The 26,221-nt window shown below is 40.0% G+C and overlaps 1 protein-coding gene across 22 annotated transcripts in view; it reads left to right on the plus strand.

The window, feature by feature from the left end:
• The window catches only part of NCOA2 (nuclear receptor coactivator 2), a 267,580-nt gene that overhangs the window by 134,607 nt on the left and 106,752 nt on the right, over window positions 1–26,221 (plus strand). For 4 of the 22 annotated variants that reach the window (XM_070221451.1, XM_070221459.1, XM_014727956.3 and 1 more), the window contains exon 3: window positions 6,021–6,115. The exons of 17 other annotated variants lie outside the window; for them this stretch is intronic. The gene's annotated coding sequence lies outside the window, so the exon portion shown is untranslated. Of the gene's footprint in view, window positions 1–6,020; window positions 6,116–8,855; window positions 8,958–26,221 lie in introns of all 22 variants that reach the window. One more of the 22 variants, XM_070221450.1, reaches the window with a different exon arrangement.

Below are 26,221 nucleotides of genomic sequence, written 5' to 3' on the forward strand. Positions count from 1 at the left end.
TCTGGAGTTATCCCAGTCTGAGAATTTGAGGTGGATGACTTCAAGAGTCCCAGAACTGGATGGCCCTCACGTTCTTTTCAGCCTCAAGTTTTGACCATTCAAAATGGTCCTCAATCCTGTCAGAGACTTTTAGGGAATAATGCCAGTCTGAGAGAGCTGGATTAACCGATGAATCAAATTCTTGTGGTGTATAATCTGCTGCCTGAGCCTTTGGCATTTTGGGAAGCCTGAGGTGTAAAAGGTCAAAACCCTGATAGGCCACTAGGGTTCTCATTATTCCAGGTAACAGACCACCTAAGAATTTCACTTACACCGTAGTAGTCCTCCACGGACATCAGAGAATAAGTGCACCTTTTCAAGACAGTTTCCTGCAGAGTGGTTTGCATATGCGCTGATTGGGAAGAATCTGATTCAGTAGGTGAAGCCTCTGGAATCCTTGGGGGAAGTACAGATGCTGAGATGGAAGTGTAGTAGCTATTTGTGTATGATTTCATTTCATGAAGTGGTAACTTGGCAGAGTGGTATTCAGCAGTGATTGCACTCTATAGTCCTTCTCCGCAGCTCTCTTTTGTGTGAGCATAGTCTACTGCAGTAGTATCATAGACGTTTATGCACTGCTGTTTGCATAAGCCTTTTATTGGAAATAACCCAACAAAATAGCACACTGCTGGCTTAGCACAGTTGGGCCTTCTTCAAGGCTCATTTTCTACAGATGAAAAGAACGAAATCTTAAGTTAATGTTAGCAGGATGACAGGATATTCAGACAGGCCTCTGCTCTTTCCCTGACTCACCTCTTGAGGAAGGAGGTCAGAGGCCCAAGTGACATAATTCTGTGCACATCTGTGCCGAGTGACAACAGCCAATTCAAATAGGCACGACTACTTTTCACTTTATTTTCTGACTGTTTATGAAACTTATTCCTCATTGCATTAAAAATATATTTAACAGATGGATTAACTATTCTGTGATATTTTATCAGGTTTTAAAAATCAAATATTTAGCTATAATCTTGAATTATAGTGCTAATGGGTTTACAAATTAATATTATAAATGACAAAGTTTAACATTCTGCAACTTGTTAAACCTGACACTTTCAGAGTTTTTCTCATTTTTAATCATGAATAGAATATGATCATAGTGTATGAAGAAATATTTGTAGATTAAAGGTTTGCCATTTTTTGATATAGAAGACTCAGTTTATTTTTTGAAGTTTGTATTATGGAAATTTAGAATTGTATACTAAATCCTCATGGACCTTTCACCCAGCTTCAGAAGTTATGAACATTTTGCCATATTTTAAAATTAGCAAAACAATATTACTAAAAGCTTGGAAATTAGAATGAAAATCACCTATGGTCCCATCTACCTAAGCCAACTCTTATCATTTTAAGTATTCTCTTCATTCTTTCCTTCAAGTTATAATAGAGATGTATTGTTTCCCTTTTCTTTTTGCTAATCATCATATCAGACTAAGAGCTGGTCATAGCTACTATCACTTGACATCCTCCTATGCCAGGTGCTGGGGTAGCTGCTGTCCATATAATTCACACAGTCTTCACAATAACAATGCAGTATGGGCATTCTCCCTCCCCGCTTACACATAAGGACCCTAAGACTCAGACAGCTGAGATGAGTTGCTCAAGAGTCTTATATCTGGTACTGTATGTGGATTCAAACTGAAGTGTAACTCCAAGGCCATGTTCTTTCCTCCCTGTAAAGTGGCCTCTTCAAAGGCATTTTTTCATGTTGCTACACAGTTACTTTTTTAACGAAAAAGAAATGTCAGTACATAAATTTGGCCATATAATCTATAGAAGCAGCACTAGGAGAGATGATGCTGAGAAGTTAGAGGGATAAAAGGCACGACTCCTGCCCTTCAGTGTTAGGCTCCAGTGCAGGTACCCAACACCGCGAGACACTAACAGAGAATACAAAACAGGGCTTAATGTGGCACTATTAGCTGTAAACGTTATAAAAACTCTACAGAGAAGGAGATGGATGAGGATTAGGCCCTCTGGAGAGAAGGCTGCTGACAGATTTAGGATTTCAGCTAAAATTCAAAAGACTTTAATTTTTTCTTTTTTTTTGGCACCTGAGCTAACAGCTGTTGCCAATCTTCCTTCTTTTTTTTTGGTTCCTCCTTCTCCCCAAAGCACCCAGTACATAGTTGTATACTGTAGTTGTGAGTGCCTCTGCCTGTGGCATGTGGGACGCTGCCTCAGCATGGCCTGATGAGCGGCACCATGTCCCCGCCCAGGATCGGAACCCGCGAAACCCTAGGCTGCCAAAGCGGAGCGCATGAACTTAACCACTCGGCCAGCTGGAGAAAGCTCGTTGTGATTAGGCCAGGCCCACCTCAGTAATTTCTCTATCCTAAAGTCAATTGTGCCGTGTAATATAAGCTAATCATTGGGCAAAAGTCTACCATGTTCACAGTCTGGGGATTATGCTGGGTGTGAACACCAGTGGGTAGGGAATCCTGCAGAACCATCTTAGAATTCTGTTTACCACGAGCCCCAACTTGGAAACAACCCGAAAGTCCGTCAACAGGAGAGTGGATAAACAAACTGTGGTATATTCATACAATGGAATACCCTTAGCACTAAAAAAGGACAAGTTATTAATATATAGAATAACACAGATGAATCTCAAAAACCTTATGCTGAAAAAAGCATAAAGAATACTTACTATATGATTCCATTTATTGGAAGTTCTAGAAAAAGCAAAATTAATCTGTGATAATAGTAAATACGAGTTGTGGTTGTTGGTAGGGATAAGGATCAGGTGTGCCTGAGGATGAGCACAAGAGAACTTTCCAGGGCTGATGAAATGTCCAACATCTGATAGGAGTGTGGGTTACATAGGGCCTTTCCTTTGTCAGAAGTCTTGAACTTTACTCTTGAGGTCTGTTATTGCCCTGAAGGTAAATTTCACCTCACTTTGTAAAAACTAGAACATTACTCTACTGAATCCTTGTTTTACTTCTCATCAGACTTTTGGCTTAAGAAACGAACCACAATTAAATATATATAACCACCATCAGAACAAATTTACGAAGTATCTAGTCTCATTCCCTTGTAAACACTACTGCCTTGGTGAAGAAAAAAAGTTGAAAATTGCTAATGATAAATTTGCTGCAGCTGCCTTCCGCACTCAGGAGGGGAGTTAGACAATTTTACCTCCTTGTGCTTGCCAGCAGAAAAGATGTCAGAGGGACAGATTTGCTAACAGCAATACATCTTGAAGTATAAGCACAGGGTCTGGATCGAGACGTTTTCCTTAGATGTGTTTGGCAAGAGACGTCTTCTTGCTGCGATTGATTTGATCAGGGAATTCATAGCATTTTGCTGCTGCTCATGATTTGGCTGAGAAATCATTTGCAAAAATCTCTGCTGTAGTTAATGAAGGATACATAGCGTTAATTTTAGTGTCTGTGACCTTACTCTGCCTCCAGAGAAATGATCTCTAAGATAACCAAAGGTTCGATGAGGTTGTGAGCAGAGGGACAAACAGGTAGATTGATTTCACAAAACTGCCCTCTGCAGTTTTTGTGCCATTCTTTTAAAAAGTTTTCTCTCATATCTACTATGAGGTTAATTTCCTATGATAAGTTAATTTCCTATGATGCCCTGGCTGGTTATTGACTTTAGATTTTAAGTGCATAATGAAAATATTTAAGCGGCTGTCAAAATCTTTATAATTTTTAAAGATTCTTTAACAGTTAGTTTAGTTATCTTAAAAATTCTCAATAGTGCTTTGGCTTTTTATGATGAAGTGTTGCCATGTGCTAGCATTTTCAATTTTCAAGTTTATTTTCTTAGTGTCTGAAACATTTCCTAACTGATTTTCTTCACTCGGGTCCCCATTGACACCTCTGGACTCATTTTAGACTCTGTTAGTTGTTAGGGTAGCCTTCCAGACTGCTCACGGTTCCTTTTTCTGACTTAAAGAGAATTATTAGTAAACGCCCACAGCATCCTACCCAAGTTATTTATATGTTGAGTGGTTAATATAATTAGAGTAAACTAAGAGTTTCAGAATTAGAATTGTGTAATTCGTTGAGTTCTGAGAAATTACAGTGTTTTGTATAGATAACTTTTATATGATAATAATCCCTTCGGTGTTGTTGCATCTATAACCATTCTTGGTTTTTCTGTATTAAAGAATATCATTTTGGCTTGATTTACTTAGGAATAATGCACTTTATGTAAAATGGTTTTGTGAGATGAAAGCTCTTTGTCTTGCTCTCCAGGCACTAAAATAATTATTCTTTAAAATATCTACACACAAAAAGGCAAAGACTGTATGATTCCACTTATGAGGTGCCTAAAGTAGTTAAATTCATAGAAACAGAAAGTAGACAGTGGTTGCAAGGGGCTGGGGGGCAGGGTGGGGGGGAGTGGGGCTTGTTGTTTAATGGGTGGAGTTTCAGTTTTGCAAGATGCAAAGATGGAAAGAGCTGTTGCAAAACAGTGTGAATATACTTACCACTACTGATCTGTACACTTGAAAATGGTTCAGATGGTAACTTCTATGTTATGTGTATTTTACCACAATTAAACGTAAACAAACTATTAAAATATCTACTGTGTTAATCCATTTTTGAAATGAGAAAACCAAGGCAATAATTATAACCCAAGAAATGTAAAGTGTAGCTTACTCTTCAGATGACTTGAGCTGAGCAATTCCGTCTTTAGTCTCGTGGTGGTGTTCGTCCAGTTGTGTGTTGTGCTTCAGTATGGTTTTCTTCCGGGGCGACTCTTTCACCCCATCTTTTTCCCCACCTTTGACTTCTTAGCTCATTCTTACACTTAAACTCCTTCCCCAAATTGACTGGTAGATTTAAAAAATATTTGAGTATGAAACAAACCGTAACCAAAAATGGAGTAGGCAAGTAATGGAGTCTGCTGCTGTCTCTGCCTGTTGCTAGGGACATTTACAAAAAATGACGGAGCAATCACCGTGTGTCAGCCACTGTGCAGGTGTTTCCACACGTGTGTTTTGTCAGTTGATCATTTATCAGAAATAGGTCAAATTGACCAGACTTAAAGGAAATTTGATTATTATTTTTTAATATTGTTTTGGCCATGGGAATATTTTTTTTCTTGGAACAACTTATGAAAGTACTTAATGAGGATATATTCCTTATAAGGGTACATTTTGGTGGTAAAAAGTGTCTTTACTTGTGTTTTACTAATGCAGGGGATAATTCCCATATGTGGATAGCTGTAATGTCTCCAAAGTGTTCATTATGCCAGGCTTATCAGATTTATGTCACTGGGGGCCGAGCTCGAGAGAACAGAGAGTGCACATTGCCTTCTCGGGTCCCACTTCATCTTACCGTGCACAGGGGAGTGTTGGTGGCCAGTGTGCTGCCTCCCACTCAGTGGAATACCGTGCATCACAATGTTTGTTTTCAGCAGTTATTTTTAGCAGCAGATCTAGAAATTGTTCATATTTTCATTTTAGGGTATACTTTAAATTTATCATAATTCCAAGAAGAGCAAATAATTTTAGGCATGCATATGTGAGTGCATGTGTGCATTATGCGCACGTGCGTGTGTATGTGTGTGTGCGAGAGAGAGAAAGAGAAAGAAGAAAAAGACATCCCCTTAATAACAGGAGGGGGTAGAGGCTTACTCAGTCTATTATCATAAAGCTCTGCTAATGTAGCTTCTGAGTCATGTGACTGCAGAAAAGGCTATTATCTCAATGAAAAGGAAACCGGTTTTTAGAGCAAGCAATGGAATAGAAGCAGGAAGAATTTTCGAGTGTTCCACCATGCTGGATTGTCAAAGGGGGATCTGTCTGATCAGCAGCTAAAAAAGGATTTGTGAGGCTAGTTTGTCAGCTATGGTTAGAAACAAATGATAGAGGAGATAAGCGGCAGGGTGCTCAGCATGTGCTTAGGTTTACATCAAGGCGTGAGGTTGGTTTGGGTTAATGGAGGAGATTTATCTCTGAGGCAATAAATTTATTGCTAATTGTGGGTTTTGGGGTTTTTTTTTTTTTTTTGAAGAGTGGTGCATGGTGTTGTTATTTACATCACTGGTGAAGATAAAGACAAGCTGCTGAGCTCTGGTTTGAACTGCACAGGCTGTGGACAATTACAAGGTGTGTTTCACAAGTCCTCTGACTTAATGTTTAGTAACGTTCTTGGAATTCTGTGTGCTGTGGATTGGATGTGCATGTTGTGGAAGGGAGAACTGAGCATGACAAGCAGGCAGTGATAGTGTTCTCAGGAACAAATAGAGGCAATGCGATCCAAATTGATTCCTTCGTGGTCCTTATTTCTTTTGTGTTTATTTAGTGATTAAAGGTTTCTTGCAGTTTCTTTATGTGACCGAATACAGTCTCATGCTTGCTTTAGAAATATTTTAGTAAGCATTTTCTAAAATTCAGAAGAATCCAGTGCAAATCTTAATCATTAAGGAATAAATTTAAGCTTTATATTTGTATCTCTGTGTTTATTTTTTCAGTATCCTTTTATAATTCAAGCTTAAAAGAGGGCTTTGCAGTGAATTTGAAATTATTTAATTTTTGGTTAGGTAATAAATAAAGCTTGCTTTTTTGGCTGAGGCCCTGAATGAATGATTTTTTTGTTCTATATAGTACCTAACTTTCTGTGATTTATTATATCTTTAAGCTACTATATGCAGAAAGCTAAAAACGTGTAGTTAATCTTCAGACTGTGCTTGTCCACTTTTGGTCATGCTAATGCTGTTAATTATATTAGCAGTCTGTACCTTTCTCTTCACCTTGGAAGGTGTAGTACTTAAAAGTCTGAGGTTGGTGAAAGATAACTGCAAGCTTTCTCTGAAGAGGGTTCCCTATTACCCAGTGTGGACCTGAGGAATGGATTCACTAATGTGTTTTTCGTTTAACTTCTAGACCAGATATGCCCGACTTGGGGGGTGTGTATGTTTCCAAGTCACATATTTTGAAAAAAAGCTACATTGTACACATTTCCCTTTTGAAATTGACAGTGGGAGAGGTAAGGAATCTGTCAGGCTATTATGCGCTCTCTAGACAGTATGCAAAGAATTAATTCTTTTATCTTTTCCAATAAAAGATGGTGAGAGCAGCTCAACCATAATTTTTAATTATACTAAGTCCAGGAGATTCTCTTCCTTATAATATCTACAAACCATATCTTAGCACAATATAGCTTAATAAATCATTAATGTTAAGTGGGATTTAAAAAACAACAAACACCGCCGCCCTTAGTTTAGTCTATCTACATAAAAAGACGACTTGGTTCAAATAAACAATTAATTAACTGTGGTTTTGATCATTCTAGAATTTTTTTTTTTAATTGTAGGACTCTCCCACATTCTTGTAAGTAGGCTGTAAGACAGAGTTACATAATGATTTCAGCCCAAAAGTCACTAGCATCATATGTTAAAAATTTTGAATAATAAAATTTTTATAGCCAGATTGTTTGGGCTTTCTTTGTTTTCCTTTTAAATTTTATTTTGTTGCCTTATCTAAAGCCTTTGGAGTGATCCCAGGATTTTGGAATAATTTAAGGTGTTTTTTATTGAGCACTTACTATCGTTACAGGGCACTCTGTTAAACACTGTGAGAAGACACAGGCAAATAAGTTATTTAAATCAACAGGATAACTTATAACTGGCACTGGAACCCAGCGTCAATAAATGTAATTTCGTTGTTAGTGCCGCTGAGTCGGTTCCAGCCCTTAGCGCCCTCTGTACAGCAGAGCAGAACCCTGCCCGGTGTTTTGTGCCATCCTCTCCCCTTCTGGTGCTGTGTCAGTGCTCCGCTGCTATGTGTGGGGTGTTCATGGCCAAGTTTTTCAGAAGTGGGTGTAGGTCCTTCTTCCCAGTCTGTCTTAGTCTGGAAGCTCCGCTGAAACCTGTCCACCGTGGGTGACCCTGCTGGTATTTGAAATACCGATGGCAGAGCTTTCAGCATCACAGCAACATGCAGCCACCACAGTATGACAATGGACAGACGGGTGCTGTGGTTCCCTGACCAGGAAACAAACCCAGGCCGGCGGTGGTGAGAGTGCTGAATCTTAACCACTAGACCACCGGGGCTGGCTAAATGTAATTATCCTGTATCGCACAGGAATTTTAAATCATAAAGGGGGATTTTTTGTAAAACTTCTTTGGCCAATCAGAGAATGACTTTTCACATGAGCAGGTTTGAATGGTAGTTTTAACTGGTCTCCGTCTGTGCCAGTCCATATTTCCCTCGTACCAAATAAATTCATTTATTTACAGTCTCTTAAAACCAGAATAGTTTCTGTTCCTTATCACGTTGTTTTTCTCCTAGGACATCAAATATCAATCCTTTACAATTTTAAAGTACTTTTATAAAGGGATTAATATATTGTGTTATCTAAAAATGTGTTTACTTTTGGAGGTTGAGGAGTAAGGAAGAACCCAAATCTTATTCTTAGAGTTAAAAGACACAAGTTTTGACGTCAGGGTAGTGTCTAAACAAGCCAGATGACTAGGTTGCAAATCCTGCTACACTTCAGAATTCCAACCACAGTAATTTACCGCAAATATTACAATCAGGTCTGATCTTGTCAGACTGAGGGGGTTTGCTTCTTGGAGCGATTTTTAATTTGTAGTAAAGATAGGGCAAGAAAAGATGGCATTAAAGGTGATCTTAGTATTCAGTGTTGTAAAACTCAGTGAAATATGTTCATAGGAATTTTTTGGCATTTTGAGAAAGTAGAAGTTGGGGAAGATTTAGGCTGGATTGAGGTGTACTGGGCTATGTTGTAGACACAGTTTAATTTGGAAGCCAAGGGGCTATAAAATTCATGAAGTAGAAACTTCTGTGCAACAGCTAGAAAATTGTTCTATGGTACCTCTTACAGGATTTACTCTCAAAATTATCATTCAGAAATACTGAGAAAAGTTTAGAAGCAATTGGCTTACCCATTCCTCTCACAAGTGTGGCAGTCCTTAACATTCCAGAGGTAAGATGGGGTATTTTCTGGTGTGTAGTTCAGTTGTAGTAAGGACTCTCTTTCGTGTAGTTAATATGCAGGGTTATAGCTTGTAATGTAATAATCGCTAATATAGTATAGCATAAATACACATTTGGTTTAACTTTAAAGATTATTAGTTATTACTGTTTGTTTTGTTTAAAAATTTTGTGAGAAGCACCAAATACTATAATCTTGACATTGAATGAATGGTTTCTTCTTAAAAACCAGTCAAGTTGAGAAATATATTGAAGTAGAAGCTAGATGTTTGGTTTCATCATTTTAGATATCAAATCAAATTATGATAGAAAATTAATTGGCTAAATAAAGGGTTGTAAAAGCATTCTATGAAGTTTATATTTAAATTTCATGTTTTGTTTCTGTAAAACCTTAGACTCTAGTCAAAATGAATGATGAATATCATGTTGAAACTTCATCAGATAACAAGAATTTTTTTAATGGTTTTTTAGTTGGCCTTTCCATATTTTCCTTTCCTGTTTCAGAATTTTACATGAGGAAATGTCCAATTTTAAGTGTTATTTTTTTGTATGTTTATTGAAGATAATATTCTGTGGGCTTTGCTTTTACTTTTCCCCTATCTTTTGTTGAGGAATGATGTTAGCAAAACACTTCACGGTGGTTTTGTTAAGCGTAAAGCTAACCTTTATGTCAAACTTCTTCTGTGCCCAGCGCTGTCCTGGGGCCCTCACCTGTGTTCGTCTAGTCCTTCCAGCAGCACTGCTTGTCCCTCCTGTGCTTCTTTTACGATGAGCAAATGGAGACGGAGAGGTAGAGTGACTTGTCTAAGCTCACGCAGCTAATAAGTACCGGAGCAGGATTCCAACCCAGGTAGTTGCCTCCAGAGTCTAGACTCTAAATTGCTATGTATACTGGGTTCAGACGGTGCTGTCATTGGAGTTGCTGTTTTATTCGGGAATGAGAACAGGATGGACGTAGGGACAAGAAGAGAACTAAATTAAGGTTGAAGTGACATTGTCTTTTAATGTTTGTACTTCTAATGAACTTTACTTCTGTTCCATTTCAAATATGTTAAGACTAAAGCGGCATTTAAATGGTGTTTGGCTTGCACTGAAAAGAAGCATATTCATGAAAAGTAACTCACAGCTACTTCAGAAAACTGCTTTAGAGGAAGGCGATAAGAGGGAGGGCATTCATATGGGGTCGCACAGATTGGGAGGAGAAAGGGACTATGAATTGCCATGAGATTCATGGAATGGGGAAAAATTCTGAAGTTGTGGGATCTGAAAGATGTGTGTCACATATTTTCTTACTTAGCTGCTTCTCCTTTTTCTTGGCAAGTGGAGACCTTTCTGTTTCCAAGGTCCTTTACTCAGTGCATTGCTGTGATGGAGCATTCAGGTGTAAAAACCACAGAAAATCCAAATTAAGATCCTTGTTTTCAGACATCGAGAATGCCCCTGGAATATAAACCACTGACTTGAGATTTGTTGCGAGTCACTGTACATCCCAGTGAATTCTGTAGAGCGGAGTTCGTGTCTGCATAGTCTTTCAGATAGGGATGCCTTCTCCTCCTTCAGGCTTTCATAGTTAGCAGATGTTGATTCCTAGGTGGGGTCCCTCTTTCTCGTCAGTGTTCATGGTGGAAAAGGTTTTACCTCGCTAAATCCTTGTGGTTGGATCCTTGGGGATGAGTGTGAAAGTAAAGTATGGATATAGCTTTATCAGTTGTCTTTGGTCTCCCTTGATGTCCCCTCTTACGTGTTGGTTTATTCCTAAAATGCAAAAATGGCCAATTTCATTCCTGCGCTTATATCCTCCTGTGTGTATCTTTTCTCTGCTTCATGATGTTGGCTCATTCCTGGCTTCTTATCCCTTTATTATCTTGTGGTTTCTTTCTTTGTGTCTTTTTAGCTTCTTTCTCTGCCCACAGAACAGCCTTCTCTTAGGTATTCCACAGACTGAGAATCTCTTGGCCTCAACCCATCCCCGTTATCTTTGTCTGGATAGAACTTTTGTGCCAAGCCGCTGTAGTAGACCGCTGGACAGCCTGTAGGTGATGCCGCCATCAAGGTGGGGGGGGGGGGGAGCAGCGTCTCCTGGTTCGGGTATGGTGTCTTCTGTGTGAGGAGCTGAATAACAGCTGCCTCATAGCAGCCCGTTGAGGCTCCTCAGTCCATAGCATGGGTTGTTTGGTTGAGAACGGAGTGCAGTGGAGGCTGGCACCACGTGTCATTTACTGAGAAGACCTATGGGACTCTGGGTCTCGTGTTTCTTCACGTGTAAAATTGGAAGACCGATTTAAATTCCCTGACTTTTCTACCTGGTTGTTTTTAGAGTTAAGTCTTTCATTTAGATAGTAAGCCGGGGTATTCGTCTATCAGAATTACCCATTGTTGAATTATATACAGCTACCTCTGCCAGGGTTAAAATAGAATTCCTGTTCTATTCCCATTCCAGAGCCACCTTCTGGCCTCCTTAGTTTCACCTCCGGTCATGTCCAGATTATTTCAACCCCCGGGTAACCTCAAGACAGTTGAAATTATATTCTGGAACATAATTTTCTAATGTACATGGTTGGAAATGTTATCAGGGCCCCTGGGATTAAGTAGTGGAGGAGTCAAGGTGACAGATGTAAGCGAGAAGTTGTTTCTTGTACAAGGGTTATTGGGAGTGGGATCAAGCAAAGTAAGAGCAACCGGCTGAATTATTGCCACACGTGGAAACCGGATGTTTCACTGGTCTAGAGGGTCAAGCTGCAGCTAAGGAGATAAATTGGGGCACAGATGAGCTTATGGGGGCCTGGTGCAATCCTAAATGTCCAAACCACCTAAATTCAATATAATCTTGTGGTTCAAGCAAGGAATGCACTGTATTCGCTGTTGGTTACAGTCAGTACCTGGAGGCTGTGGGACCAGGCTGCGGGCTGGAAACGAACAGAAGTACAAATAAGCGTATCACAGTGACGTGAGAGCTCAAAAGGAAGTTCAGGGAAAGGGAAAGTGCGTGCTTCCTTGGTGATGCTGAGAGGAGAGAACAAAGAATCTGATCTGTTCATATCACAGCACTGTAAGGTCACCAGCTTTCGGGGCTTCCGTTGGATGTTCAGTTCACATGGGAAAGTCAACAGTTTAGCTGTCTGTGGTGATGCCGACCATACCTGGCAATTCTCATGTCCACTGTCTCTCCTTCTCATGATGCTCCAGGGATGGACGATCTGCAAACCTCAAGGGTGATATGTTCACTTTTTCTAATAATGTTTTACCTAGACCATTTCCATACCGTCATTGACAACTCTCCTGTTAAGTATTTTGAGGTAGTTACTTAATGGCTTTTATTAGAGAACGTGAGGACTTGTGGGGAGAGCCTGGGGCTCGCAGTCAGAGCCTGGTTTGAAGGGCCAGAACTTAGAAGCTTTGAGACTTCGGACAAGTCAATTAACTTCTTTGAATTTTTTTTCTCTGTAAAATGGGGACAATATCTCCTTTGTCGAGCTCTGAAAATTAAATAAAATAACACAGTGCTAGTACAGTGTCTAACACTTAGTAATTACCATACATCTAATATATGTCTTCTCTGTGAAATAGCCCTTCAACACACTTAGTGTGTTGTCTCACCTATGTGTATTTTGTCTCCCTAAGTAGTTTAAAACACACACACACACACACATACACATATCCCTCCTCATTTAAATAAGTTCTGAACTAGTGTGTGTTCACTGACTGAATTTCCCATGGGCTTGTTATTTCTGTCTTCCGGAGCAACATGGAACCTCATGTTTCTATCTGAATTGCAGATTTTTAATTTTGCTTTTGTTCTCGCAATCTAAGAGTACATTTGTTCTTTTCTTTTTAGCACCAAGTCATTTGGTTGATTCATACTAAGCTGGCAGTCAGCTAAAATCCCCTGGCTGTTCTCACCTCAGTGACCATTATCTTGGTTTCCCCTCCTTAGAACTGCATACAGCTGATTTTTTTTTCAGTCTCATTGCAAGATTCTGCCTTTGTCTTTGTGGGTTACGAAGACCATGTAGTAACGTGCTGAAGCTTTCTTAAATTTTAAAAGGTACAAAGCTATATGTTGAGATTATAACTTGAAAAAATTCATAGAGAAAAATACTGGAGGGAAATCTCTACTTGGAGAGCTGAGACGTACACAGTGAGACCTGTACCGTCGTCAGGTACAGAGGAAGGGTGCTGTGGGAGGGCAGGCTCTCGACTCAGCAGCTTGCATTCGAGTCTCTCTTCTGTCACCTGTTGGCTGTGTTTGACCTTGGACATGCTGTTTGATTTTTCTGTTTCAGGAAATGATAATAATAATGACTTCAAAGGGTTTTTGTGAGGATCAAATAAAATAATACAGATGATAATACAGATATAGCATAGTAAATGTTTGATGATGTTACCTATTGTGGTGAAATAGCTTCAAACTCCCTAGCAGTTTGAAAAGAATTTTTTCAGTGAACGTTAATTAATCGCTTGTGTGTCAGGTATCCTGGTAAGGGTCTGGGATAAAAAGATGAAACATACTTAGTTTCTGCCCCTTAAGGAGCTTAAAATTTGGTAGGAAAAAAGACATAAAGAATTATGACATACATGGTTAATGGTAGAGTTACATACAGCCTATTAAAAGACAGAAGAAGGAAATTTAATCTTGGGGAGAGGGTCATCTGAGCTAGGTTTTAAAAGATGAGTGGGAGTTAGCCAAAAGGGGAAGATACATGGTTTGTTCCATGTATAACAAGCACAAGAAAAGAGGTGAGAAGTAGTATGTAACAGGTGAGGAGCCGTGTGCCGTGCACATTACCAGGGCGAACAGAAGAAGGTAGAAGATGAGCCTGCAAAGATGGGCGAGGCTGGATCATAAGGCGCCTCATGCGACATTTGCGGCAGCATAGACTTCCTCCTGGAGGGAGTGGAGCCTAATAAAGATTTTGAGCAGGGGAATTATCTGGAGGTAAGGAAACTTGTGTGAGGTGATCCAGGTAAGAGGTGAGGGAGACCTCAGCTGGAAGCAGTAATGGTGTCAGAGTGACGAGAGAGGAGACTTCAGAATATTTAAGAGGCAAAGTCGCATTATTGATGATTTGATGGAGAGAATACGGAAGGTTAAGGATGGTGTTCAGTAGATGGGTGCTCTTTCGGGTGGGGCAATTTTGGGGTGAGGAGAAGGAATGGATAAGCTCAATTTGGTGAGTTGACACCTAGCTGGATTTTTGAGGTGGAAGCTTTGAGAGGTGAAGGCTGAGAAGAAACGTTTGGGAAACGGTGGAAATAGGTGATAGGCCAGGGAGCACGTAAAGCAGGAGTTCTTAGCCCTGTGTGAACACCTGAATCACCCAGGGAGCTTTTAAGCAAAATACTCACGGTCAAACCACAGCTCTAAAAGCTCTGATTTAATGGGTCTGGAGTGATGTCCTGGTCTTCTGTTATATTTTTTTTGTCCATATGAGTTTTTTTTTTAATTGCTGTAGAATATATATAACATAAAATGTATCATTTTAACTATTTTAAGTGTACAGTTCAGTAACATTAAGCACATTTGCAATGTATTCCATGTCCAGAACTTTTTTTATCATCCCAAGAGAAACTCTGTACCCATTAAACAACGACTACGCATTGCCCCTTCTGCAGGCCCTGGTCACCTCTTCTCTTTTCTCTAATTGACTATTGTAGGTACCGCATATAAGTGGAATGATAATACGTGCACTTTGGTGTCTGATTTCTTTCACTTAGCATAAGGTTTTCAAGGTTACCCCCCGTTGCAGCATGCATCACTATTTCATCCCTGTTTAAGGAGGAATAATATTCCATTGTATGTCTCTGCACATTTTGTGTGATCGTCTGTTGATGGGCATTTGGGTTGTTTCTGCCTTTTGACTGTGAATAATGCTGCTGTGAATATGAGTGTACACATATCTAAGGCTCTGCTTTCAGTTCTTCTCAGTCTATACCCAGCAGTGGAATCGCTGGATCATGTGGTAATGTTGTAGTTTTTAAAAGCTCCCCAGGTAACCTTTAAATAGTCAGCCCGGGTTGAGAAGCTATGGTGTAGAATAAGGTGCTTAATCTGGAGGGTCCGTGAATGGCCTTGGTGGGTTAGTGGCGTCTTAGGGAAATTGTATGCCTTGTTTTGTATGTATTTTGTGTCTATGTGGTTTCACTCTTTGGCTTTGAGCATCTTCTCAGAGCAGGTCATAACTCCAAAGTGATGCTAAGAATTACTGCAGAACCTCATTTTAAGACAGACAAAGATTGGAGTAGACATTTCTCCAAGAAGATATGCAATGGCCAGTTAAGCCCACGGAAGGATGCTCACCCTCATTAGTTATTAGAGAAATGCAGATCAAACAAAGAATGAGACGTTGTTTTATACCCAGTACAATGACTATAATAAAAAAGAAGAAAAATAATAAGTGTTGATGAGAATATGGAGAAATTGGAACCCTTGGACATTGCTGGTGGGAAAATAAAATGGTTTACCCACGTGGAAAGGAGTCTGGCAGTTCAAAATGTGGTATATCCACACATTGGAATATTTGGCCATCAAAAGGCATGAGCTACTGATACATGCTACAATATGGCTGAACCTTGAAGACATTATGCTCATTGAAACAGATGAGACACAAAAAGCCACATAGTATATAATTCCATTTATATGGAGTGTCCAGATTAGGCAAGTCCATAGAGACAGAGAGTGGTAGTGGTTGCCAAGGCACGGGGAGGGGAGAGAGTGAGGAGTGATTGCCTGTGGGTGTGGGGTTTCCTTTTGGGGTGATGAAATGCGGAACTAAGTATGGTGATGGTTGCGCAATTCTATGATCAGACTAAAACCACTGAAATGTATACATTAGAAGGGTGAATTTTATGGCTTGTGAATTATACCTCAGAAAAGCCGTTAAAAAGACCGTTTTAAAAAAGATGACGACTGAGGAGAGGATGGGGCTGAAATGAAAGCCTGTGGAACTCCAAAGAAAAAGATCCCATAAAAGAGACGGAAAAGGAATCGTTAAGCACTCTAAGAGGAGGCCCTACAGAGTGCTCTGTCGTGGAAGCCTTGGTGTAGGGAGGCTCAAGGAGGAGTCACTGGGGGACCTGGTGACGAGTGACAGACACAGCAGCAAGGCTGGGGATCTTCACATGCGGCGCGCCGGAATTTCTGTAGATTAGTGTTCGAGTGTCGTGGAGCAGGAGGGAAGGCAGACTCAGTGGGACGATGGGGAAGAATTGTGATTGTTTTGGATCATAAAGTGGGGAAGGGAGCAGGAATAAACTACAGGCCTATATTCCCTTATTTGAATCTCAGAATTCAACAAACTCTGAAAATGGAAAGGTTTTTATAACTCATTTGGCAGTGAAACCTGACCTGAATGGATGTGAGATGATTTATAATCTTCATTTGTCCCACTTAGTGTGAATATTCATACGTTTCACTGCAGAAATAATATTGCATTTGATTACAGAATGCTTCCCCAGGCGCCTCTGGGGATGTTATGAAATATGGTATGTGCCACGTATTCTCTTTCTAAAATTAAAACATATCCATCTATCTGAATTCTAAATTCTGTGGCCCCCGAGTGTTTTGGGTAAGGGCCCACAGACCTGTAGCCTTTGGACAGGTCTGGATCTGAAGGAAAGATGCGAGGTTGGATGGTTCCTAGAGAAGGATTCAGACTCCAGGGGCATTTTTTTTTAAAGGACGGAAATGACTTGAGGGTCATTTAAGTAGAGAGGAAGAGGTTGAAAATTTGGTAAAAAGCAGCTTTGTAGCAAAGCCTCAGAGAAGGTGGGGAGAGCAGTAGGAAAAGGGGCTGGAATGGTTAGTGTTTACAGGAGGAGGGTCACACATCCTCTGTCACCAGGACTGATGCTGAAGATAGCAGTGCACACGTTTGCAAGCAGGAGAAGGGGAAGGGGAGTAAAATCAAACTGAACGGCCGTTTGCTGAAGTGGTTAAAGCTGGTGGTAATCGTGGGGGTAGATAGAAGGGGCTGACTCGACAGGTGGAAGGACGGTGGGTCGAAGGCAAGTTGAGAAACCTTGAAATGTGGGGCCGTTCTGCCCCTTCGCTGTATGATTTTCTTCATCAGTGCTCAGCTTGCCACTTACAGGAGAGGAGAAATCTTGGCGTTAAGTTTCCTGGAGCGAATTCTGTGAGAGGAGATGTTATGGAAGGGCACTGAGGGTGCTAGGGAGCTGGTGGTGGATCTAGCTAGCGAGGGAGGGAAATGAGATGAGCCAGAGGGGCAAGGAGTTCTTTATACACTGAAGACCAGTTATGGAGGAGGAAGCAATAAGAAAGCTAGTGTGCTAGAAGCTTGTGGGCAAAAAATGGCATTCAAGTGGCAACAATTCTGTGTGATAACAAGGTTCAGGGTATGATCCTAGGAGGCAGTAGCTGACGTGAAGTGGAGGTGAACTTTGTTGGTGTTGAGACAGACAGAGGACCCGTGTGGATAGGTATTAACTCACCCCTATAGACTTTGAAATCCCTCTGGACGTGACCAGATTTGGGCTAGAGAGGAAGAACTAATCAAGTGGCAAACTTTTCAGTAAATGTGGAGGATTAAGTTGCACGTTGGGAAGTCTGAGACCAGAGCATAGACAGAGGGTGTTGTATGGCATGGGCTCCAGAGGAGCAGGGATTTTCACACAGGGCCACCCTTGTAGCTGCTCTGAGGAACACAGAGAGTGTGGCCCCACCTCCCGTCCCTAGTATGTGTGTCACAGGAGACCAGGCAGCTTCTACTGGGGTGGGCTGTAGCTAGCGTAGGCCTGGCAGGAGGGCCGACAAGGCTGGAGATTCTGTTCTCGGGTAAGGATGGAGGGAAATTTGTGAGTACAGGGTGAGGACTTCGGAAGGCGCAGGGAGAGACGCAGGATGGAGTCAAATTGGTATAGGTTGTCCCGGGAGAGAAGCGCAAGCCAGTCTCAGAATAACGGTGGTGACCAAATGTGACGGAAGTTTTGTCTTTGTCCAAATCCGAATCCTGAATACACTAGAATATAAGAATTATGAGGGCTTTTCATTTTCTGTTCTTTATTGTTTTTTTAAGGTGTTTACATTATTTTAATAATAAAAAGATATTGAATAAATAATATCGGACCCTTTTTTCTAGACTGCTAATCTTAAGATTTTCAAAAAATCTTGTTATCATACGTGATAGCTATGCTTTATGTCATCTGCCTGTGATAAACAGATGCTTTGTTCAAGTCGCTGATTAAAAAAAAAAACTAGACTAGCCTGGAGAACTTCTCTTTGTTTATAATAATCAGTTAATTAACTCCAAGAATGTTATTCCACCAGCCTTGGCTGATTCTCCGTTGTCATCCAGCCCAGAGTTGTAATGCTGCTCTTCCTTTCCAGTCAGTGCTGAGCAGGCTTCCACTGATCACGGGGGTCCTTTGCAAGGGGTCCTGATTGAGTGGGTCTGGGGTGGAGCCAGGAAATCCGTATTTTCAAAAGCTCCTTGGGTGACTCCTTAGCAGCCCGATTTGGGAATTGCCGGTGGAAGCCACATTTTGCTTTGGTCTTCACAATACTTTATGTCAGATGCCTAGCTGACTTGAACATACTGTATCTGTGCCACATCCCTGACTCACCGTTCCTTTATCAAAGTACAAGTGAAGTGCTTATAAACGTCTTAAAGATATCCAGTTATCAGTAATCAGTTTAACTTAAAAAATAATGTCATGCCATAATCTTCAAATTAGCAAAGTATTTTTAAAAATCATCATACCTATTACTGTTGTGAATTTTATAGAAAGCGGTTGAATATATTTTGGTATCTTCATATGATAGAATATCATAAAGCCATTAAAAATTATATTTATAGGTCCAACCTAGTGGTGCAGCGGTTAAGTTCGCATGTTCTGCTTTGGCGGCCCAGGGTTCCCTGGTTCAGATCCCGGGTGCAGACATGGCACTGCTTGGCAAGCCATGCTGTGGCAGGAGTCCCACGTATAAAGTAGAGGAAGATGAGCACAGATGTTAGCTCAGGGCTAATCTTCCTCAAAAAAAAAAAGAAAAATAATTATGTTTATAAAGACATTTAATATCATGGAAAGATTTTAGTGTATAACATTAAGAAAAAACAAAAAGGCATCTTTAAAATTGTATATACAGTTTGTGCTTAATTGTATACATAAATACAATACATTTTAAAATATTGAACAGAAATTTTTTTAAGTTAATAGTGGTTCTCTGGGTGGTAGGAATGTATGTGGTTTTATTCTTTAGCATTTTATATTTTCTACTATGAGCATGTATTACTTTTTGTGAGCAAAAATAATAAAACTTTAAAAAAAAATAAAATTCTTACTCCAATCTCTTTAGCAAAAAGAATAAGGAAAATTTATTTGGGATGAATTCTTATTAGAGAAGTCATTCTTGCTCATAATAAGGGCCAATGTGTTTTCCAAATACTTGCAAACCATCTATTTATATTCCACATTTTTACTGGGGGCTTTTGTTGTTTTCTGGTTTTTGTTTTCAGTAACAGCTTTATTGAGGTCTAATTCTCGTAAGGTAGAATTCACCCTTTTACAGTGTACGATTCAGTGGTTTTTAGTTTATTCACAAGTTGTGCAGCCATCACCACTATCTGGTTTCAGAACATTTTCATCAACTCAAAAAGAAACCCTGTACTTGTTAGCACTCACTCCCCACTGCCTTTCCCCTCAGCCCTGGCAACCACTAATCTGCTTTCTGTTTCTATGGATTTGCTTATTCTGGATGTTTCATATAAATGCAGTCATACAGTACGTGGCCTTTTGCAATATCCTATTAGCTAGTCTTCAGGCCCTGCTCCCTACACTGCCAGAAATGCCATTTATACCCTTACTGAGCTAATCTTTCTAGCCTGTGATTTTACCACCTCTGCTCAAAACTTTTTCGGTGTGCCCATGGTTTATTAATCAACAGGACTACTACTCATTCTAGCATTTAACATTTTCTGTATTCTGACTCTACGCAGTAGGTACTTACTTAAATATCTGGTGAATAAATGAATTCAATGAGCAAAATGTACTCTGCCTTCTCTCTCCCTTTCCTTCTCCCTCAAAGAAGAACATAATGACTATGAGTTAGTCAGATTGCAGGTCACTGGTGGGGCAAGAGCATTTCTCTCTAAAGCTCGGGCTGTGGTCCCTGACCCTCAGCAGACATCAGCGTGAGGGGAGGGCTGGCTCGTGGGGGTGCCGCCCCGCCTCCAGAGCTCCTCGGTCAGTCGGCTGGGCTGCAGCGGGTGGCACTTTGAGCACCACAGCTCTAGGGCTGCCCTGGTTCGGGTAGGCTGCGGCCAGCACCATAACCAGGGCCTGACAGCCACCTGAGAGGAAAAGAGGTTGAGTGAGCAGGGAAAGATCCAGGCTCCCCAGATGTCGAGTCGTGGGCCCATGCAGTCTCCCCCAGCAGGCCTTGCCTGGCCCTGCTCGTTATTAACTGTGCCGTGTGGCCCCCTGCTGGGATCTCGGATACTCTCACCAGCCCCCCAGCTTCGATTTGAGAGATTTTACCTGTTTTTTAAAACCCAGCTCCAGTGTTCATAAACCCTCTGCTGAGGCTCCCCACAAGAAGAAGTAAGTTTCCTCTCATTAGCACATTGTCGTTTTCATTCTGTGTTGGTTAATTCCGTACTTGTTTCTTCTTCCTAAATCTTTGATTTCCTGACATGAAGTTCTGTTTCTTACTCAGTGATTGTATTACTGTGTCCAGTGTCCACAGAGCACAGTCATTTGCCCTTAGCAGCTACTTAGTAATTATCAGTGCAGTCATACATTAGAAGGAGAGAAATGCAAATAGATTTTTAAATTAAAACCCTATGATTTAGGTTATATTTTTAATACAAAAAAGAGACCTGTATTAATTAGAAGCATAACCTTATATAAAACTTAATTGCCCAGGGCCCAAATGTATTTTTATCCTAAGTAATAGTCATTGCTCTATGTTTTGGCTTAAAACAAAACGCCAAACTAAAGAAATCATATGCCTGTGTTTTGCACATATATGTAACGTGTTGTGAGATCTCCGAGAGCTGGCTTAGTTATCTCCACATCATCTCGCCCAACTGGAACCAGGGTTTGAGTTTCCGCTTAATAAATCCTCATCCTTTTGATTTCGGTACCAGACGAAAGGAATATAATATAGTTAGCTGTCTCTGAGGTGTCAAGCAATTATCTTAATTTCTTTAAAGTTCCATTTCGCGCTTATTACTTGCCGGTTATGGTTAAATCAGGCGCAGGAGTCTTCACATCCTTATCCGTAGGTGTAGGTTTTACAAAACAATTATTCTCTCTCTCTCAGCACAAACACGTTTTAGGATAAAGACACAAAAGGTAGACAACAGCACCTCCTACAATAGGGGGAGTTTGTTTTAATCTTTTCAATGCCCATTCTAGACCAGCTTTATTTAGTCCATTAAATTATTATTTGTAACATACTTTAAGCTCATTTGGGCTTAAATTTGTATTCGCTTCCCAAGGGGTGATCAGAAGCTACTATTCCTGAGTCCAGTTACAGTTTTAGTTCCGCAAAATGCGAGAACTCCGTCTGGAGCTAGAAAGGGGAGAAGACCCTCCGCTTACAGCTGGCCAGGACAACGCTGTGCTCTTCACAGAGTCCACCCAAACTAGAGGGCTCCCTGGCCTCTGCTCCTGAGGTCAGAGAACTGGGCTCCGTTGTCCACTTCCAATGGTAACAATATGAAAGCTGTTTGTGCCCCACGTTGGAAACTTGAGCTGCAGTAGAATGTTCTCATAAGCGACAGAGTGGGTGGTTTTGGTGATTACCAAAATTCAACAAGTGAGAGGGAAAAAATGGTTAAGGGAAGTGTCTCGGCTCGTATTTTCCGGTGCCAAGGTAGTTTTTAAATTCTTTTTAAATAATGAATTCTTGTAAATAACTTTCTAAATTCTAGTCATTCTCAGTAAATCCGTCTGTAGGTATGTCTTATTTGCAAATAAAAATGCTTAATTTGGCATATTTTTCTAAGGCCAAATTGGATTCTTTTGGAGGAAGGAAGTCTTCTGTTGATCCAGAACTGCCTTTTTTCTATTTTTAATGGCAACCATTGCCTCATAGCACATACTGTTTGGAGCTATTGTAATCATCTGACCAAAAGAAAGTTTGTAGGAATTCATATGGTGAAAAAATGAATTGTAAGTCCTCCCCAAACCAAGTTTTTTCTCCTTGCTCATTTTCCACTTCTATAGAGAAAAGGTAAAGAACAGAGAACCTAAAGAAGAGTATTTCAGAAAAAGACATCTTACTGTGTGCGTTATTTCTTCTCTTACCACAGGCGTTTAATTTGGGTCCTATACCTTGCCCCTGGGACATGCTTAAAAGTTTTGCCCCTATGTTGTTTTCCTGTTTGAGTGGAGATAAAGAACTCCTAAGAAAGTTAGGAGTTAAATGAGTGTGAATGAGAGAAGGGAGGAAAGAAGCACGGCTTAAGTCTCGTATCTGGCACCAAGAAACTGGAGTGGCCTGCCTGGGGCCCACGCAGGGCTGGCTCATGCTCATGGTGCATGCCAAGAGGCAACTAATGATGCAGGAGAAAGAAGTGTTATTTTAATTTTATGTCCCATGGGCTGGGAACAAGCAGAAGGGACCCTTTAATTCTTCCTGGGGGAATCTGGCAAGCATTCCTAAAGAGGATGGCCCTTCAGCCCAACCGGAAGGGTAAGATTTTTCTGAGGAGGAGGAGCAGTTTTGGTAACCTTCATTGGAAGGCTCTTATGATTTGGGTATTTTTCTTGCTTTAAAAGAGTCGTATCAGTAGGAGAGAAAACATGAGAAAGTTCCTAAAGTTAAGGAGAATAGAATATGGTAATGAGTCACAATGACCAAGAGCTTCCATCTTTCTTATATAGAACATAGGGTAAATTTGGAGAAATATAAATTGGTTGTAATATAGATTTAGTAGTTTGGAAACTGTTGTAGAATATCCCTTGATTTACCAAAGGAAATAATCAATACTTTAAATTGCACTGCTAACACTCATGGGTAAAATGAGGTGCGGTTTCTTATTTCATTCCCTTTAGGCAGTCTCTGTGCCACTTTCTGTAGAGTAGATTTACCTCACTTTATGCAGTGTTCCTCCTGAAAATATGCATGTAAGCAATTTGTACATTTGTCATTTGCATTCCAGAGACCTGGTTATTTAAAAGAATCACGATTTGGATTTCTTGTTGTTGTTTTTTTCCCACAGCACAGCCGGCTTTCCTTCTTTCCTTCCCTCCCTCCCTTTCTTTCTCTGTTCCTTCTTTCCTTTCTTCTTGTAAACTCGTAAAAGTCTGGTGTGTTAATGAAAGGAAATTTGGAAAATACAAGAATTAAATTACACCCATAGTGCTCATCAAAACAATTTTAACTGCTTATGTTTTGGTGGATTTTCTTACAATTTTTTTTCTATAAATTAATTTTCCTCTCCAGCCGTATTCACTAACGGCTTAGATCATTTCATAGATATTTGCATGCTATTAAATTCAACCTATAATAACACCTAACATTTGTTACACAAGCCCTTACTAGGCGCCGGTCGCTGTTCTGTGCCCTTTCCATTTCATGCTCTCAGCAAACGTACAGAGAGAGGTACGTGTTATTTCTGCAGTTGTACAAATGAAGAAACTTAGGTCCAAGGAGGTTAATTAACACAATTAACATAACTAATATGTGGTATTCCAGGGATCCCAAACCAGAGTTGACACCAGAGGATCTGCTCTCAGCCACTCCATTGTCCGACTTCTGATGAATTTTGTTTTAATGGTTGCGTAATAAAGAAATTCTATTATGAATCTTAGACTTCTGTTAGAAAGGTGTGTACTCAGATGTCACTCTATCAAGAAAGAACTTTCCTGGCCACCTATTTACAATAGCACCCCTCACCCCCATCTGCGTTGTACTCTATCCTAACCCTACCTTATTTTTCTTTGTCGCTCTAATTGATATCTGATATAGTAAATGTTTGTTTATTTTACTATTTCTTCCTCCCCGCCCCCCCCCCATTAGAATATGAGAGTGATAGACAACAGACTTTTTTCATTTCTGTATTCCTCAATACCTAGAACCATGCATGGCACATAATAGATACTCAGTAATATTTGTTGAATGAGTGAATGACCCCTGCCTTCAGATTGGCTTTGTGTAAATTCTGATTTTCTTAGTCAACCTCCTTTGGGACTGGTGGGCTGGAATAACCACCTGATCCGCATTCCCATCTGTAAAACACAGGGCTAATGCTGCTGAGCTCTGCATGTCCCAGGCTGGCGGGCAGCTGCAGTGCCCCCACACTCCTGCCCCCAGCAGGGACATTGCGTGCCTACCAAGAGGCAGCTCCTTGTCCCAACTGGTTTATGCCAGTTGTACTTGTTATTGTAACTACATCATTTAATTAAATGTTATGTAACTGAGTAAGTAAGTATGAGTTTGAAAAGTCATATATGTTTCTATAAAAACTAAGATAAGTGCTTTGAAAACTTCAGTTAAATGGGAAAAATCTGCTAGGAAATAGGTATATGCAACACGTCTATAGAAGACTGAGAAAAAATAATAAAAATCTGTACCTCATAAGCACTTATAAGAAAGCTTAAGTGTCTCTAAGTTGTAACCTATTTTAAATAAACAAAAATTGGAAGTAGTAGACAGTGCCTTAATGATAGGTATATTTATGCAAAAAGACAACATGAAACTCCAATGGAGACTGGTACTCAAGTGTATATTTTTATGGTTAAAGTTAAAATGAGTTAAAGTAGTAGGTATCATTTTCTATAATTGCTCTTGATAACTGAATTTTTAAATTAATCAATTACTACTGATTCTATAGAAAAACAGGCTTCTACCAATTTGAATGAAACTCAGCATTCTTGGTGTGCCAGAAAAAAATTCCTAGCTGGTTTCGTTATTTCAATAACTTCATAATAAATTCAATAATGACAGTAATACTTCATTTCCCCTCAGGGAATAATTGCTCATGAGCTGAGGCACGATTTCCTTTCTGCACTAGAACGTGAACTTCAGGAGGACAGAGCTTTCTGTCTGTTTTGTTCCTGACTCTTTCTCCAATGTCTACAACAGTGCCTGTTGCATTAATTATTTATTGAATGAATAGACAAATGAGTTTAAAGTATGTCCATTTTTTGCAGAAAGAAGTGTTTGGCATTTTACAATGATACTGCTACATTTTTAGCAAAAAGTACTTTCAAATTACATGTTCATTGTTTATCAAATTAAATTAAAACGTATCACTTTCTATAATATGCATAAGTTTATATTTCTCTCTTCAGTGAAAGTGTTAAAATAGAGAAATCTCAGTGCTCACAGTGCTGTGGTTAGGAATTGAGGAACTGTTTGGATTCACTTACGAGCTCTAAAACTTCCTAACTGTGTGGCCCTAGTCACGTTACTTTATCTCTTCAGTACCTCAGTTTCCTTTCTGTAAAATGGTGATAATCACAGGTCATTACAGGAACTGGAGTCCAGATATGTAAAGTACGTAGAGAGTGCCTGCCAGGATAGGAAGCACTCAATGAATGGTAGTTATTATAATTACACCTGTTTGACTCCTGATCTGTATTATCTGTGTGATTTGGGCAAATTACTTATGGAAACAGGTCAGAGAGGTTAGATAATCTGTAAGGGGTCAGAGTGTGTGTGTGTGTGTGTGTGTGTGTACATATATAAAAACATAAAAATGTGGGTTTTTAAGCAAGAAAATGTGTGCAAAGTGCTTGATTCATAACAAGTACTCAATATGTTAGCCAAAAAAGGGGAAACAATGTTATACTATGGGAAGAGAGGACTCTTGCTCATTTATTTATTAAAATTTTTTTACAAATGGAATAATAAAAATACTTTTTATATAGGCATAGACTGTCTTGCTCTGCCATTTCAGTAAGTTTTCCTCATAAATTAGGCAGTTTGTAGAAAATCTCATAAGAAGTTTAGAATAGGTTTCAGAGTAAAGAAAGATAATTGAATTTTAATCTGAACAAGTTTTGAAACTTGGACACAAGCACTACCTTGTAGTTCTTAATTGATGACTTCTTTCCAGAATGCCAAGCCTTCAGTGAAAACCAGTTTTCCCAATTTTAAATAGGGACAAAGTACACCCCGCTTGAAGGGAAGGGAAAGGCTTACGTTATGCAGGGAATGCGGCTTCTTCCCTCCATGTTTTCTCATCTGAGGCCTTATTAAAACCTAGTCTTGCTATTCCTGGCCATGTGAGCACCGGCTGACGTCGCTGGCTGTACAAGCAGCCCAGTGACTGGCTATATTAA

This window comes from Equus caballus, chromosome 9, assembly GCF_041296265.1.
Source record: "Equus caballus isolate H_3958 breed thoroughbred chromosome 9, TB-T2T, whole genome shotgun sequence".
NCBI classification, from domain to species: Eukaryota; Metazoa; Chordata; class Mammalia; order Perissodactyla; family Equidae; genus Equus; species Equus caballus.